Source organism: Rhamphochromis longiceps, linkage group LG12 (genome assembly GCF_057381845.1).
Source record: "Rhamphochromis longiceps isolate RC_006_pf linkage group LG12, R_longiceps_female_GT1.1, whole genome shotgun sequence".
NCBI classification, from domain to species: Eukaryota; Metazoa; Chordata; class Actinopteri; order Cichliformes; family Cichlidae; genus Rhamphochromis; species Rhamphochromis longiceps.
This window is the reverse complement of record NC_140568.1, coordinates 11525344-11541706: the sequence shown is the minus strand read 5'-3', so window position 1 is coordinate 11541706 and position 16363 is coordinate 11525344. Positions and strand designations below refer to the sequence as shown.

The following is a 16363-nucleotide window of genomic DNA, read 5'->3' as shown; positions in this document are numbered from 1 at the left end:
ATAACCTTTATTAGTCCCACACGTGGGAAATTTGTTTTGTCACAGCAGGAAGTGGACAGTGCAAAAGTTATGAGGCAAAAATTAGAATACAATAAGAATAAATACAGTACACAACTGTACAGAATAGAATAAAATAAAATACTATATACAGTAGAATAAAATAAAATAAATATACAATAAGATAAAAATAGAATACAAATACAAATACTATATACAACTGAGTAAAAATACAACGATGACAGAAAGGATTATTGCACTTAGTATTATTGCATATGTATGGATGTGTGTGCTTGATCAGTTAAAGTCTTTATTATGGAGTCTGACAGCAGTGGGGAGGAAAGACCTGCGAAATCTCTCCGTCCCACACCGTGGGTGTCGCAGTCTCCCACTGAAGGAGCTGCTCAGTGCTGTCACAGCATTATTAAACTATTACAATCCTCTGTAAGGTTGATTTCATTACTTCATTTAGCTGTAATTGTGTTATTTGTGCTGTGATTTTTTTTTTGTTAAAAATTGATTAACATATTTTACCTTACCTTCCAAGGCTCAATTACACATCCTGTGAATGCTCAGGAAAATGAAATAGTTTAGCTCAGCACAGCAGGAGAGCAAATATCAATGGAGTCGGAGAAAAAAAACCCTGATGTATCTAATACTCTAATGAGGCTCTTACATAAAAGCATGCATTTATACCCATAAAGATGTTCTGGCTCTAATCTAAAACTGCTCCTGGCTTTTTTTGTGTTTCCTTTCAAGTCCAGTTCCTCAAAGTTGGGAGAACTTCAATTTTTCATCTAAATACAGTGAAACTACCAATTATGGCAAATAGTGTCTGACATTTACTGAATAACTTAAAGTCATAGAGCAGTTGATTAGTTAGTTAACTGTCAAACTGCTACCAGTGTTATACCATTCCATTAAATTCGGAGACAGAGCTAGGATCCGCTTTGATCAGAATAGAAACTGAAAGCAGGGGGAGTGGCACCGTTCTGCCCTAATATATTAGTTTAGTTTTTATTTAAAAATCCACTGCATGCATATCTTAAAAATAACACTCTGTTATACTCTGAATTGTCCTTATACAAATGTTGTTTTATAGGTCTAATATACTTATAGTATGTCATATATATTTTATAGTATTATGACTGACAATGACCTTAAAGAGGCATTTGCTTTAGGTTTTGTCTGTTTCTTTTAAATAAAGTCATAAGTCCTGGTATCCTTTCTAGGTTTTCCTCCTGCTTCCACTCTTCATGCCAAGCTAAGTTAAACTATTAACCTGTAACTGTTACACGGGCACATGCAATATTAAAGAAACTAAATTATTCATGCTCTAGTAGCATCCACTCACTGTGGAGGAAAAAAGTAGGACAAAGTGCACTCAATGGGGATTCCAAAAGGATAGTAATTGGCTCTGATAGTATAGCCCGCCAAGGACAGGTCATGTGAGATTTGACCTCAGCTCTGACATAACTAAAATGCCAGATGGCCTATCTGATGTGCTAGACTGTTTACAACAATACTGCACGACTGCAATAAAATCTTTGCCAGTGTTTCTTACAAAGGCATCGCTTTTCAATAAATGAGACAAACTGTCTCATTTATTGAGGGTTCCATCTTTACATAGTAGAAAGCTCAAGAAAACGGGGTTTCCCAAAAATCAACAGCAGTAGACACATTAGACAAAATAGTGACAGACAGATAGTGGGAGTATGCAAAGAATATTGGTATTTTCACTGTAAATGCTGCAGGAAAATAGAAATGAGCTTTAACCTGCTATCTCATCAAGTTCCACCAGGATGTCTGTGAACAGGCTACCTAATAAAGCAATTTATAGCTACTATCCAGATACCTTGTCCCACTTGAATTTACAATTTTGCTTCACACATTTAAGCTCTGGTGCAAACATTAAATAAAGACAAACCACAAACAATCTGCAGGAAAGGTTGAAGATTTGCAACTATAAAATCGCTAAACACATTCACTGCAACTGCTTTTTATGATCACTGGTATATTTTTTCTATTGACTAAAGTGTTGGATACATTTAGGAGACATCACAAAGCAGCTTGAGCTCAGCAGATTCCAGAAAACATGTCTTGAACGTGTTTTGTATATGTTTTCAGTTTATCAGTTCAATATTACATCCTGGGAAAGACTCTCTTGACTCATCAGCAAGGAAATGGACCCAACTATTCCAACTTGCTGTGGTTTTGGAATTATTATTTTTTTTATTTGTTCCTGTCTTTTTGTTTTATTATTTTTCCCTTAACTATTATTTTTCCAATATCAGATCTGATTCTTGGGGGAAGATGTTACTGGTCATCTGAGTGGTCACTGGTGATTTAAGAGGACAGTGCTTAATGTCTCATTGTCTGATGATACGCAAGTGTGCGTGTCATCAGACAATGCTTCTGTTTCATTATTTAGAAATGCCCTTCTTGTCCTATTGCTATATTGATTTCCTCTATCCATGTGGCTTTTCTACTCATAGTCTGTTCAAGAAAAAAACAACAACTCTATTATTAGCTTACACCCTTTTTTGTACACAGACTGGAAGAGGGCTCCCAGTTTAAGAGTATAGACCTGGACTGGCACATCGTCGACTCCAAGCCTGTTCCAGCTCTTATGGTGATTTTCTTTGCTACTTCCAGCTTCTTTTCAGCAAGAAAAGTGCTGCCTAGTTTTTTGTCTCCACTAACATTTGTCAACTAACACTTCCCCTGTTCCAGAGTCTATCAATATCTGTGCCTGTGCCCCAGCCAGCTAACATTCTTCCTGTTGCTGAGCCAACTTATCTTCATCTCAGACTTTTTCATGGTTGTGCTCTGGTACTATGCACAGGTCAGTCTTTCTACATGTTGTAGCTTTGTGCCATCACCACTGTGTAATGGCAAAAATATGGTCTGTGGGCTACTCTTACTTAAGTAGAAAACAGAAGTTATAAAATATAATCCACATTCTTGTAGTGACATGAAACCAAACTGCAGCTGTACATTTTATGCTGTTCTCTGATCTTTGGTTAGTTTTCCACAACCAAATTTGTGCAGTTCAACATCAGTGCAAATGGACACATCTGCTACACCATAAATTCTGCTTGAGTCAACTAACACCTTTGTCTGCTCCAGGGCTCGTGCTGCCTGATGCCTTTACTGCAACTGTGGGATTTCGGCCTGATGTTTCCAATAACCTCCCAAGGGCTCCTCTCGCTAGCATCGAGCCATCTCCATCATAGTTCCATCTTACTCACAGGACTCCTGCCAGGCCTCCCGATGGGTTCTGCCTTGGTTGCCAGCCTCCTACCAGGCCTGCAGCGGAGCTTTTTCCGCACTTCTGGTCTTGCCTATTTGCTCATCCTCTGGGTCCTCCAATTGAGTGGCTTCGCCTGTGTGCTCTGTTAGCCATACATACAGGAAACCTCCACTTCTGCTGATGTGGAGGTGCATCAGCATGAGGTCTCCAGTTTCAATGTGCTCCTTCCTTCAGGCCACCTTCCAGAACGTTCCAGTTGTTCCCAACTGACTTCCCATGCTGTCCGACTGAGTTCCCCTGTGCTCACACTGGAGCGTCCTATGTTTGCGTTCTATACCTTCGCAAACCGTTGCAATAAAGATTAAGGTTCAAGTACAACTACAGATGCAGTCAATTTATTAGGTTTTTATTTTTTTTTAGTAACAAATTATGACACTATATAATAACTGACCATCGTAGTTTTTAGAGAGTAATTCTGGGACTATTGAGATTTCTAATTTGGCTGTAACTGCTAAATACATTTAAGAATCGTTCTATTTTACTTACATATAGATATATACTTCTTTTTTTTTTAAACCACTCCTCACTATAACTGGAAGTGTGAAGGGTACATAATTCGTTAACATATGTTTCAAGGAGTTAATTCTAACTGACAACCAACATGTTATAAAGACTAACATGAGGAGGGCTGCTGCCTTCCGTCTTCTACTGTATATTTGGTTTCAGTGTGTGGTTTGGGCTGATCGGTGCTCCTGAGTGACAGCTTCAGTGATTACAATTAAGCAGCTCTTATCCCTGGACATAATCAAGGCAGGCCAGAATGTAGAGGGTGGAGTTAATCCTCCTGTGGCACAGAGATCCAAGGCTGGGAGTGGAGTAGGGGGATGTGGCTGGTTCGCAGAGTAAGGATAGACAGAGCGATGGGAGACAGACTGATTTGGTCAGTGTCTCAGTTGGCAGCCAGCTGATAAACAGCACATTAGGGAGGGAATATAAAGATGTACAGCTATTTCAATCCACTGAGAGAGCGTGAGAGCAGGTGGAAAGGGGGGAAGGTTTTAAGAATATTGAGGAGAAGAATTTAATCATCGCTCTAAGTTAATACAGTGCCGATGAAAAACAGAGAGGGCGTAAGAAAGGCGACTGGATTATGAGCGAGTCAGCATGTTAGAGGACAGTCCTGTGGATATTACAATAACAACAAGCTGAGGTCCCAACAATTGGTTAGATTCAAACAAAAAATCTCATTTAAAACCAATTTTCACAGAAGCGTCACCATGTCTGGTAGTAGAGAGCTGCCTGCACCCACACCTGGCATTTAAGGACACGACACAACATCAGCTTGAAAAAAACCCCCACAAAAAAACATCCTACTTTATAGTATGACTCAAACTCAGCAACTGGGAACAGGATGAAAACATTTTTAATAGAAATTTAGTACAAAAACAGATTCTTGTATAGTAGTTATTGATTTTTGAAATTACTGATGGTGGTTTGCGTAAAGCATATGAAGCGGTTTTATATATACTGTTAATTACTTTATTAGCTGCAAAGTAATATATTTTTGGTATCTGTAACAGTACAGATCTCAGTGGCAGAAAGACTAGGGCTGTCACGATAATAGAATTTCAAGTTCAACACCAATACCCAGAAAAAATGTTTGATACTCAAGACAAACATTTTTTTACTAAAGTAAAAGGCACAGAACAATACTGGTTCATGCAAATATCTTCAGCTGCAGTTTATTTCCTGCATTTATTGTTGTTGTTGTTTTTTTTTTTATCACTTAGCATCTTATTTTTGCTGCTGCTAACCTAGAGTTAGTAAAGCAGACTCGCTGTTTCTGTCTAGCTACTGTAGCTGCTTCTCTCACCTCTGGGATTATGAGAAATATAACACTTTTTAGACACAAACAATTGTGTTGTCCTGTTAAAAATAATACAGTCTATGAATGTTACAGATAAACAGGACAGCTATCACTCACTGTCAAGCTTGAGCATTAATGTTAGCTTTTTATTATTAGCCATAGCTAATACCTTAATGATGAATGATCTCCTAAAGAGAGACAAATGACAGTAGGTCCAAGGGTCTAGGGACTGAATGCCATCCTAGAGCATCTTTAGGACATTATGATAACATACAGTCACTACTGAATATAGCATTCACTGATATAGGCACACTAAGTTTCCAGCACATCTAGTTTCTATTTTCTCCAAAGTATAGAACAAAATGGTCTCGGGTTATTCTCATTTAAAGCTTTTAACAATTAAAATGGTCTGAATTTTGACCTTCTATGACTGCTTTCATTATATGTGAGCCTTTGGGTTCAGCTAAAAACGGTGCAATTCATTTAAATAATCAGAGCAAAACATGCTAATAGTGTACAACAATCCGACAGGCTGGGATTGAAAAGATCAGAACTGAAAAGAACTAGCTGGCTGTTGTTGTTGGTAATATCTACCTATCATTCTCCCAACCACCTAAGGCCCAGAGAGGCAGAGAAGGTGAAGAGACTCTTAAAAGACTTTAAAGAAATTCTTTCAGTTATCGTGGTACTTTTTCACTGAGTATAACTGTCACTGCAATAATATTCACTATATATAACTATCTAATCTTTAAAAGCACATTAGCTGTTCAACTGCAGCATTAGGAAGGACCTTATTCTATGTTTTTTACATCTTGCTAATATTAATACCATCATAAAGTCAAGTTATATTCTCCAGTATTACTTGAACATCGTGCCTTCTCTGTGTTTTTGTTGAAAGATTATATTTTATTTAACTTAAAACAATTTTTTTACAAAAAGGTCAGCATATTAAGCAATACGGGTCATATGAAGCATTACCTTTGTGGAAGAAAAGGATCTGATTATATCTGGGGATTTGCTCTCTACTTTCACAGTGTCACTTCACTAAAGGTCCCCAGAGCTGATTTTTTTTGTAGCTGCACTTTCTCAAATCACTTGACAGAAAGCCACAGGAGGGAGAATTTTGATGTTTCTGTTTTATTTCAGACCAAAGTCATTCTAAAAGCCAACCAAGTAACTGGCTGCCATCTTAGAATGACTCCTTGCAGCCATTCTGAAGCCCTACAGGAGAAGTAGGAGAGTAGAAACACCAACCAAATCCAAACAAAAGATTCTTCAAAGGTTTTTTGACTTTACAAAGCTGATTTTTCACTGCAAGTTTATTTATTATTAATCATGCACATTTCACAACATTACTGCTTTGACCCAGAGTTCTGACAGAATCAACAGCTCATCTCATGAGTACTGAACAAATGTCACGTTGATTTATGTTCTGGATACAAAAGGCAAGAAAAAGTACACTAACCTCTGTCATTACAATAATGATAATGAAGAGAGAGACATGCCTGTTACCACATGGGTGATAAATGGACTGATTCCTATATAGCACTCAAAGCTCTTTATACAACATGCCTCATTCATACAAGCAATTTTTCCTATTCTTGAGTGATTTCTATCTAACATTCATACACCGATGGATGCATCAGAAAGCAACTTGGGGTTAGTATCTTGCCCAAGGATATTTGGCATACAAACTGGAGCAGCCAAGGATTAAACCACCAACCTTTCAAATCAGTAGATGCCCTCCTCTACCTGCTGAGCTACAGCCCAAAGCTAGAGACACCCCGATCATGACCCTCTACTGTGTTCATGCTTTAGTAACGGATTGGCTGACATGTTTCCCATTAGGTTTCAGAAATCTCTGATAGATTTCTATTCAGGGTTCTTTTAGCTCCATGTCTCGTCTCTGTGTTAATATCTCTGTTCCCTTCAGAGCAACCCAGTTCTTTCTAGACAGTCAAATGTGTTTTGCCCAGGTCCTGTTGAAACAAAGCTACACTTTATTACCTTTACAAAACTTCTAAATTTAATCCCCTGACAGAGGTAATCGATACAATCCTAACAGAATTCTGTAGTCACACTGTGTTGACTCAGCCCAGACAAAGACATGAGTTATAGCCTTTGCTGGATGGGTGATGTAGAACAGGTGCCAAGTCAACAGATCAGTGCCAGGATGGGTGGCCGAGGGACTGTGGAGCTGGAAGGCCAGGGAGGTTGGAGGTGCATGTTAATCACTTCAGGAGCAGGAGGCAGAGCTCTGCAGGTGTCTGTCCCACAAAGGCCCATTCACTCCAAGTCCGGGCTGGCTTTCTTCTGACCACTCACTATTACAGACAGCTTCAGTCAGCTCACAAAACACAGCTCATGCACGATCCATCTCAGCAGAAGAAGTTATGAATCGCAGTCATCTCCGTTTCCATATGCAGCAAACACACACAGGAATCAGCCTTTGTTCTCTTTGAAATAATTCATGTGTGCTAGGATAGCGTTGCTGATAATTACCTCTCTACGTGACTCAGTCAAGAAATACTGCGTACATTTTTAACACCGCTACTACTTTATGCATTTGGCACTCAAGGATGTGAAGCACATCATTTCTGCTCCAACTGAATAGACAAACACGCAATGCCCTTTCTATATAACTCTGCTGCTCTATAATTCCCGTGCACAATCACTAATGAAATGCTACATTGACCATGAAACTATAATGAGACGAGTATAAGGCTAATGTGATTAACATAACATTGTCTCTCAATGTACAACATTGCTACAAATATGTTGACACTGATGAACAGGGTCATTTTAATACATCATGTATTTTATGTTGTTTGGAATGACACTGAAGCCAGTTCTGCAAACGCAAGGTCAAAATTTCCACAAGTCATCCCAGGAGGTTCAGGTGTTCATGTGCCTAATTTGTGAAATCATGTAATCTAAGATTGCCCTATGCGTCTGCATTCTTACATCAGAAAATAATGTGTGTGTGTGTGAAAAATCGTTTTGTCCAGACAGAAAAGGAATCCATGGTGCCCCTCTGGATAATGTTTGCAGCAGGTTTTTTATTTATTTCATTTCACGGCAGGAAAATCATACGTGTAACCCATCGTATTAATAAGGACTGTGCTCCACTTAGACCCTTTTTAGAGTTAGTTTTATAAAGTGTCTAAAAGTGGCCTAAATTAAATTAAGTGTAAGTGCAAACATACTCTGCAACCCCAATGTGTCCTGATGGCTCCTCATCAAGGACGTGACCAGAAAATATGACACTTCTGCACAACATGGTGCTTTTTTCTGGTTCTTGCCCCACTTCTACAAGTTTCATGTGACTTTGTGTTGCTGGAACAGCTCGCAGAGTTTATTGGTTCTTGGAACATTTCATTTTGCTTGCCAGCCTCCACTTAACAAAATTACTGTGGCCAGGGCCATTGAACTTCTAGCGTAAGGGACTTAAACCTCAGCCACACACACCAACACAAGGTGAGCTGGTTGCAGTTTGCTTCACACAGTTCAATCTCAATACCACTTTGGTGTTTTCATACAAGCTGGCGTCTTCCATGCAAAGTACTGGTGACCACAGCTAATAGCAAAGAAGACTGTTTTGCTTTTTCTGACCAATTTCAGCCACTAACGGAAACCTCCTGCAATCACTTGCCAACCAGTTGCAAAATGTACACTTTTCCTTAGTGACCAGTGGTTGCCACAAAGTTTCTGACCTGTCTCTAGGCAGATGTGACTGTGGCCTTATTAGTGAATTTATACTTATGAAAACTTATAACATATCTGCAATTACACTGCAAATATTTTAAAACCATAAACCCTTCTGAAACCTTCTGCAGTAACCTGAACTGCACCTCACTATAAATTTAACATCACCATCAAGTTAGCCCACACAGGTATGAATGCTGGTAACAGTGTTGGCCAGTTGTGTAGGCTATGTTGCATGTTCTACATAGATTCACAGCAAAAATGTAGTCAAGGTGTTAGAGAGTAACAAAGTCAGGCCCAGCTGGGCGCTGGCATAGAAAAGGTGATGTGTCTCAGATGTCCAGTTTTCATCTGATTACCCAAGACACATTTGGAAAATCATCGCTGCATTTAGCTTTACTTAAAGTTACAGTAGACTGGTAAGTGGATCTGGAAATGATCAGGAGGAAAGATTAAAGTCAGTAAAACCTGTTTACCTTTTCTGAAACATACGCTTTATCTCATCATAGCAGGAGAAGTAATCAGGTGCACAAATTAAACTAGCACTGTTAGCACTGTTCAGTTACACCTCTGCTTTTCTTGCATTGACGGTTCATAAATGTCATGAAAAAAAAGTCTTTAAAGACCTTAAAGAATCGTCATTTGTGGTAATAATTACACTTGTGCTTTGCTGCTGAGTCAATGCAAGCTGTGAAAAGACATCTAGGGTTTTAACAGAGTAACCAATTTATTAAAAGGCTTTCATAAAAATATTAAGATTACCTTTAATCAGACAGAATGATGAAGTATGACACTCTGTAACTGCATACATGTTCATCTGAATCTCCAATTGTTTTTGCTGTTGATGCCCCTTAATCCCTGTTCCAATGAGACAATGTGTCCCAGCTACTGCTGGTGTGATTATAATGGCTGGCTGGATGAAGCAACATTATAATGCAACCAAAATAGATGGGTGGATATTTCATGGGTGCATTTATATTACTAAAAACTGTTAGGATAGTGTTTGCTATCTCTGACAGCACAGAAAAAGACAATAAGGTGGCACGTTGATAAAAACACTAGCTTGATTAAATGTCATAGTGGCTGAATCCTTTATTTAGAGGCTACGATAATTCCCTGATTTGACTTCATAATATGATTCCCCCTTAAGAGACTACATCTCTGCTAGTAGTATTGGTTGTCCTAGATACACAAAATGCAGGTACTATATAGAGCTGGGCGATAGAACGATAACGATATGTATCGCGATATAACTTTTACTCGATAGAGAAATTAAGCTATCGCGATAGACCTCGCCGCTCTTGTTCTCTTAAAAAAAAAAAAAAAAAAAAAGGTCAGCCGATCCAAATTCAGTAGCGCAGAGCCGAACCAATCACAGCCGCAGTGTCACGTTGCGTGACTTGTTACGTACAGCACAAGTGCCAAGCCGCACGTGTGTTTGTTTGGGAAGCAGCCAGCGGGTAATGGAGCCAGCGCGTAATGGAGGAAATGAGTGTGCCGACTAGAAAAATCAACCGAGCGTGACCGAAGAGAAAACAGATGATGGTTCCAATGCCGGAGAGATTGTCGAACGGAAGAGCCATAGAAGTTCCGTAGTGTGAAGGTATTTCGGCTATTTCAAGTCTGACAAAAAACAGAGTAGCGTGCACTGGAAATTGTGCCGAAAGCAAGTCTGGAAATACAATAAACTGGTGCATGTGTCACACTGTGCGCCACGTTATTGTTTCGGTGAAATGAATTTCTACAATACTGTTACTGTTAATTCTACTCTCTGCAGTGTTTAAATGCTTACATATACACACAGTTACTGTCCGTCCACACATACGACTCTGTTCTGCTTCTATGCCCCAGCTTTGTTTACTTTTTCCCACCGAGGCTTCTAGACTTCTGATTGGCCAACATTTCTGCACGGTTAGGAATCTAGCGCCACCTGCTGCTTTGGCATGTTCATAGCAGCGTTTTCCTTCATTTCTGCCTTTATGTGTGGACGGGATTATTTTTTAAAACGAAAACGGAAAATCTCAGTTTTCAAAAATACCCGTGTACGTGTGGACGTAGCCTCAGTCTCTGACTGGAAGCGCTAATTCGTCATTCGGCTTTTGTCAGACTAAAGTAACTGTTAAAACTGTTTGAAAAGCTAAGCTATACAACAAGGAGAGATTGAGAATTTCCTTTTAGTTCTCAGTTTATTTGATATTGACAAAAGTTAGTCAGTTTTGTCTGATCTTCTGTAAAACAAACTAAGATTTATTTTTAGAATTAATATTTTGTTTCTAAGTGGAATTGACAATTTAGTCTGTTTCATTTGTTCTATTTTGAAACTTAAACGCTTTAGCGGCTGCCTTTTGTGTAGTTTGCAATATTTGCCTTTATTTATCTGAAAAAGTCTCATGTTCCTTAAGTACATCTACCCTGTTGAACTTATTATGGGAAATAAATATTTAAAAACAAGCTGCTGATTATTTCACATTTTACTTGTGAGCAACGGCACATTTAAATCTTACAAATATAGTTATTTGGCTTATATCGTGATAGATATCGTTATCGCCTGAAATGAAAAAAACATATCGTGATATGAAAAAATCTCATATCGCCCAGCTCTAGTACTATAAAATGCCCATGGTCTGTTGCAATACACTGCAACTGCTATTTCAGTGTATTGCAAAAGAAATGAATGCATGGAGACATCTTTTCTGTTGTTTACAACGCTCCTTTTGCAAGTGTTAAGATGTCTTGCAATGGTACAAAATATTGGCATGGAAATGTTAGTATCATCCGTCAGAAATATCAGACTGTGACTAATCGTGTATCACATAAACCAACCTGCTCTGTTATGTCTGCCCCTGTGACACAGTCAGGGAGGGAAGGAGTGATGGATAGATGGAAAGTATAACATTCAAAACACGGATTCAAATTCAGACAGTGCCACTAAACTGAAACAAAGACGTCATCTGACCAGCTCACACAGTTACATTCAAATTACAAATATGCCACGGGGCTAACAGTTAAGAATACTAAGTTTTGAAGCAGCGGACGTCCTAATAAGTTAGTGCCTTACTGCATAAACTGTTCTCAAGATTAAAATGACCTCAGGTCGTGTCAGGCTCATTAGAAAAATGCCATTTTAACCTTCTGATATTTAAGTGGTGATTATAAAAAATTCAAGAAAAATTAAAAAGTTTGGTTTGGCCTCCATCGATAGGATAAAACATTTTCCTATTGCAACCATTCTAAAACATCTTTCTGCGTTTGGCACAACATGCAGTAACCCCTATAATTGTTTTTTAAGATGATTATGGCCAAATATTTGAACATTATTCCCCTCAAGACAGACAGAATACATAAATACAAGACAGTTGGCACACAGGGAAGTGTGTGATAACTTACGTAGCAAAGGGAAAAACAAAGATTTTTTAAACATTAGCATTCATTGGAAGTCTTCTTGTTTACCCCCAGTTATTGAGTATTTTTCGCTTTTCAGCACACTCATATGTGGCGCAGAGATTCTCATTCTGTCCAGAGACTGCTCACTGTGTGTGAGCTGCAAATATTTTCAAAATGAGCTCCTACCTTATTACCAATCAGTCTAAAATGTATTCTGACAAAAAAAGCATCTGAGGAACTTTTAAAAATATGATTGTCATGACCTAAGTCAACCATAGCAAACAATTAAGAGGCTAAGGTCCTACACACATAACAGTCTGTGTAAAGGAGCATTTTGTTTGTACTAACTGTGCTGTAAAGTGTAGCATACACCTTCTATATAGTGATACACATCAAGCAATCTTTTGGGATGTTTCTGAATGCAGCAGCATTCTCTGTAACACAGTCTGAAATGCATAAATGAGCTAAATTCTGAGTCAGTGCAAAACTTCTGCAGAAATGTCAAAAGCCTTAAGAGAGAAAGACATCAGATGTTTATTTCTTTTCTTTCTCTTCATACTATAAATTACTGTTTTACATAGTGCATGAGGGCTGTTATCTATACACATCCACTATGTGAGCTGGTTGACAAAGTCAGCAGTGCCTCGCGTTTGTACTACAAAGCAATTGCAACATACACAGGACATCCCTATCTTTGTTGAACAAAGACAGTGTTCCACCGATGTGGACATTAAAGTTATTCTATTCTATTCGGTTTTATTCTGTCTGGCTTCATTTACTTTAACATCTGGACTCAAGTGCAGGAGTCATTCCAACGTGATTGGTTGTCATTCAACCCAGGGTTTAACTTTCTCGCTACAAACACATTTACTTGAAAGGAGCGGTGTTAGCAGCATCTGACCAATCTCCAACACAGTACAGAGAAATCTGTGTGTGTGTGTTTGTTTGAGTACATGTTTGAGTACATGTTTGAGTGCATGTTTGTGAGGACAGAAAATTGGCATGCTGCTATACTTGTGGGGACCAGTAGTCACTTATGGGGACAAAATGCCGTCCCCACAAGTTTGAAGGCATTTTTGAGGCTCAAAATGTGGTTTTAGTGTCAGGGTCACTATTAGGTTCTGGCTAGGTTTAGGATTAGGCATTCATTTTTGATGGTTATTGTTAGGGTTAAGCATTCTGCAAATGAGATGTCCGCAGAGAGAGAGGATAAAAGTATACAACTAAAAGCACTGTATGAATGTCTGTGTACTTTTAGCACGTTGGTCAGTAATGCTGAAGGACTATGATACTTACAAAGTCTTTTTTTTTTCAAAACCATGAAGGAAAGCCACCAAAAATACCAACTGTGTAGCAAATTTACCAGATGAGTTTTACCATTAAGACAGGAGCATATGCCAAATTATATTTGCATATTCTATTAAATTAATATTTAAATTTACATAAGACAATTTTAGCCTTGTTTTTTCAGCTACAGCCCAGGTGCTACCTAATGGTCTGAAAGCAAGTAACAAATAAAAATAAAAACAGAATTCAGATGCAGATTTAGTCTACCAGCAGATTTAACATAAACTCCACAGATGCAAACCGATTCACTGTATTTGTATAATATATTAATGGCTACAGAATAATAAATATTGTTAAACTAAATGCAACCAGCAGTGGACAAAAATGAAGGATTAAAGTTGCCTCTAAGGATCTATATTTCTTAGTGAGAGTCATCAGGGAAAGATGAAGACTATAAATCCACCAAGGTATAAGGGATCTTCCAGGAATGGTGGCAATCCTGAGTATTGACTTGTCTGTGGGCAGGGAGTTTGTATCTGTTAATCTCTTATCTTCAACATAACCTTCTTCAGCACAGGTTAGATCTGAAGAATAAGTTGCCATGGCAATGTGCCCGGTAAAAATCAAGCATAATTATTGCACTGAAAACCCAGGTTTAAACCTGAAGTTACCACTTGCTGCATAGTGCAGACCTTTGGCCTCAGATCTCACTATAGTGTCACCACTGTTTGGCTGGTCACTCCATACATATTCCTTACACAAAAGAGTGCACATAAACCACCATAATGGGTGTCTGTGTAAGCTTCCAATTAAAAGCATTTAATAATTTATATGTGTATATCCATGTTCCACTTGAAAGACTCGGAATGCAGATCGTGTTATATCTAAGTGATAACTCACACATTAACACAAGGTGTTCCTATCCAACTGACTCCACCAGTCAGTTGGATAAAAGTTTAAATGTATATAGAAAACTCAAGGAACCCAAGTTGCTTTCACTTAGAACTTAGATAAACCTGCAGTCAGGGTTATCACAACATTTCAATGGAAATAACTAGTATTATTATAAAATTGTAATGAAAAAACCCAAGCATCAGGCAGTTTGTGAAATAGTCACAAAATATAAAGTCTTATGTTGTTAAATGGGCACAAATTTTCCATATTTTTGAGTTCTATGTGGCTATGAAGCAATGATATATTAGTAGGATACTTTGGTGTCCTATTTGGTTTAGGACAGCTGCAACAGAATGTACTGTCTTAGTCCTTGTAACATGTCATTTTGCTTGCTAGGCCTCCTTTAATTACATTACTGTTCCTTTGACCTTCTACTGGAAGTGACTTAGACAGTAAGGAAATCAGAGTCAGATGTAAACACTGATTTGTCTGAGCTGCTCACTTGCCATCCAATTGCCAAAGACACTTTTTAAAAAACAAGTGTAAACTCAGACCTAGACTGTTTGCATGATGGTTCACTGACAAAGCCTACTGATCACAGTTTTTAAGTTTTAAAAAGTACCCTCATGTTCATCTGGAAAGAAAATTATAAGGCTGTATAGTGGGTTTGTAGATGATCTGTTAATGGTCAGTGGGGCGGGGTTGCAAAATACCAATTTAACGTGCTTTCGTTCTGAATGTTGAGTGTCACAAAAAACAGATTGGGTGACAGTTTATAAATTTCGATTTGCCACGAGGCTGAGATATAAATTAATTGCACAGTTAATTGCTTTAACAGCGCACCTCGAGGCCATCGGAAGGCTATCGAGTGTGAAAAGCCTGATCAGGATACATCAGCGTCTATTGAGAATAACTCTTTCAAAACATCCACTTCACTCGGGCGCTTGCGTGTATACAGCACTATTAACCCAACAACAGCAGCACTCTATCAGTCAGCCGCCCCTTCTCCAAATAAGGTAATTAGAGTAGAGAAACCGGAAGACTCTCCATGGAAACTCACTCACAAACAGCACGAGCGAAAAACAATAGAGCAGTGAGGATGAGATGATTGACAGCTCGTGGCGGCTCTCGCGTCCTTCGACTGCATCCATGAATGTTTACAACACGGGAGCACGCGCAGATATATTCAATTTCATCCAAACCCTCGTTGTTATAGATTTTTTTTAAGGAGCATTAAATATATCTCTTCCCACCGCGCCACCCTAAAAACGTATATTTAAACAATAAATTAGCTAAAGCTTTAACCAAATAACACCGAGTCCAGTTCATTACACTTCAGACGAGCACCTGCTCATGTCAGGAAACACAGCCCGCGGGTTATTGTGAGCTTTCCTGATGTTAATTGACATTTTTGTCACACCCGCCTCCTGCTGAGAGAACAGGATAAAACTTACGAGATAATAACAGAGCTGTTTTCTGGTTACCTCAGTTTCTCCCGGTCATCGTTGCTCCCGCAGGCGAAGTGACTCCCCGTTGTGATGAGCAGTACTCCGAGCCTCACCGCGAACGCCGTTATTTTTGCCTGCAAGTTAGCCTAGCTGCTGCAGGGAGAGCCTACTACTCTCACAACCTGCCAAATCTCTCAAACTGGAGTTGGCAGGTTGCTGTCGGTGAGTCCCTTTAGTCGCTCCACATGCAGCGGGGAAAAAATAAAAAATAATAACAAACAGTAAACCTAACCTAATGGGCTTTGAAGTTATTGGATGCACTCGAAGCGGCTAATAAATACGTTAATTAGAGACAGCGAAGTTGTATTCTAGTGTATGAAAGGCAGAGCAGCCTTTATCCCGCTCATCCACAACAGTGCTGGATGCTGTCGGTCACAGCGAGTGTCTCCGCCCCATTCAAACTACTATTGGAGGAAAATTAACCTTATTCGATTATTCATAAAAAGACTTGTTACTTTCAGTGAATTT

The 16363-nt window shown here is 38.8% G+C and overlaps 1 protein-coding gene across 1 annotated transcript in view; it reads right to left on the bottom strand.

Annotated features, from left to right (window-relative positions):
- arvcfb (ARVCF delta catenin family member b) overlaps positions 1–16219 on the bottom strand; it is a 261056-nt gene extending 244837 nt beyond the window's left edge. The window contains exon 1 of the mRNA XM_085424757.1: positions 15872–16219. The gene's annotated coding sequence lies outside the window, so the exon portion shown is untranslated. The remainder of the gene's footprint in view (positions 1–15871) is intronic.
- Between the last annotated feature and the right edge of the window lie 144 nt (positions 16220–16363).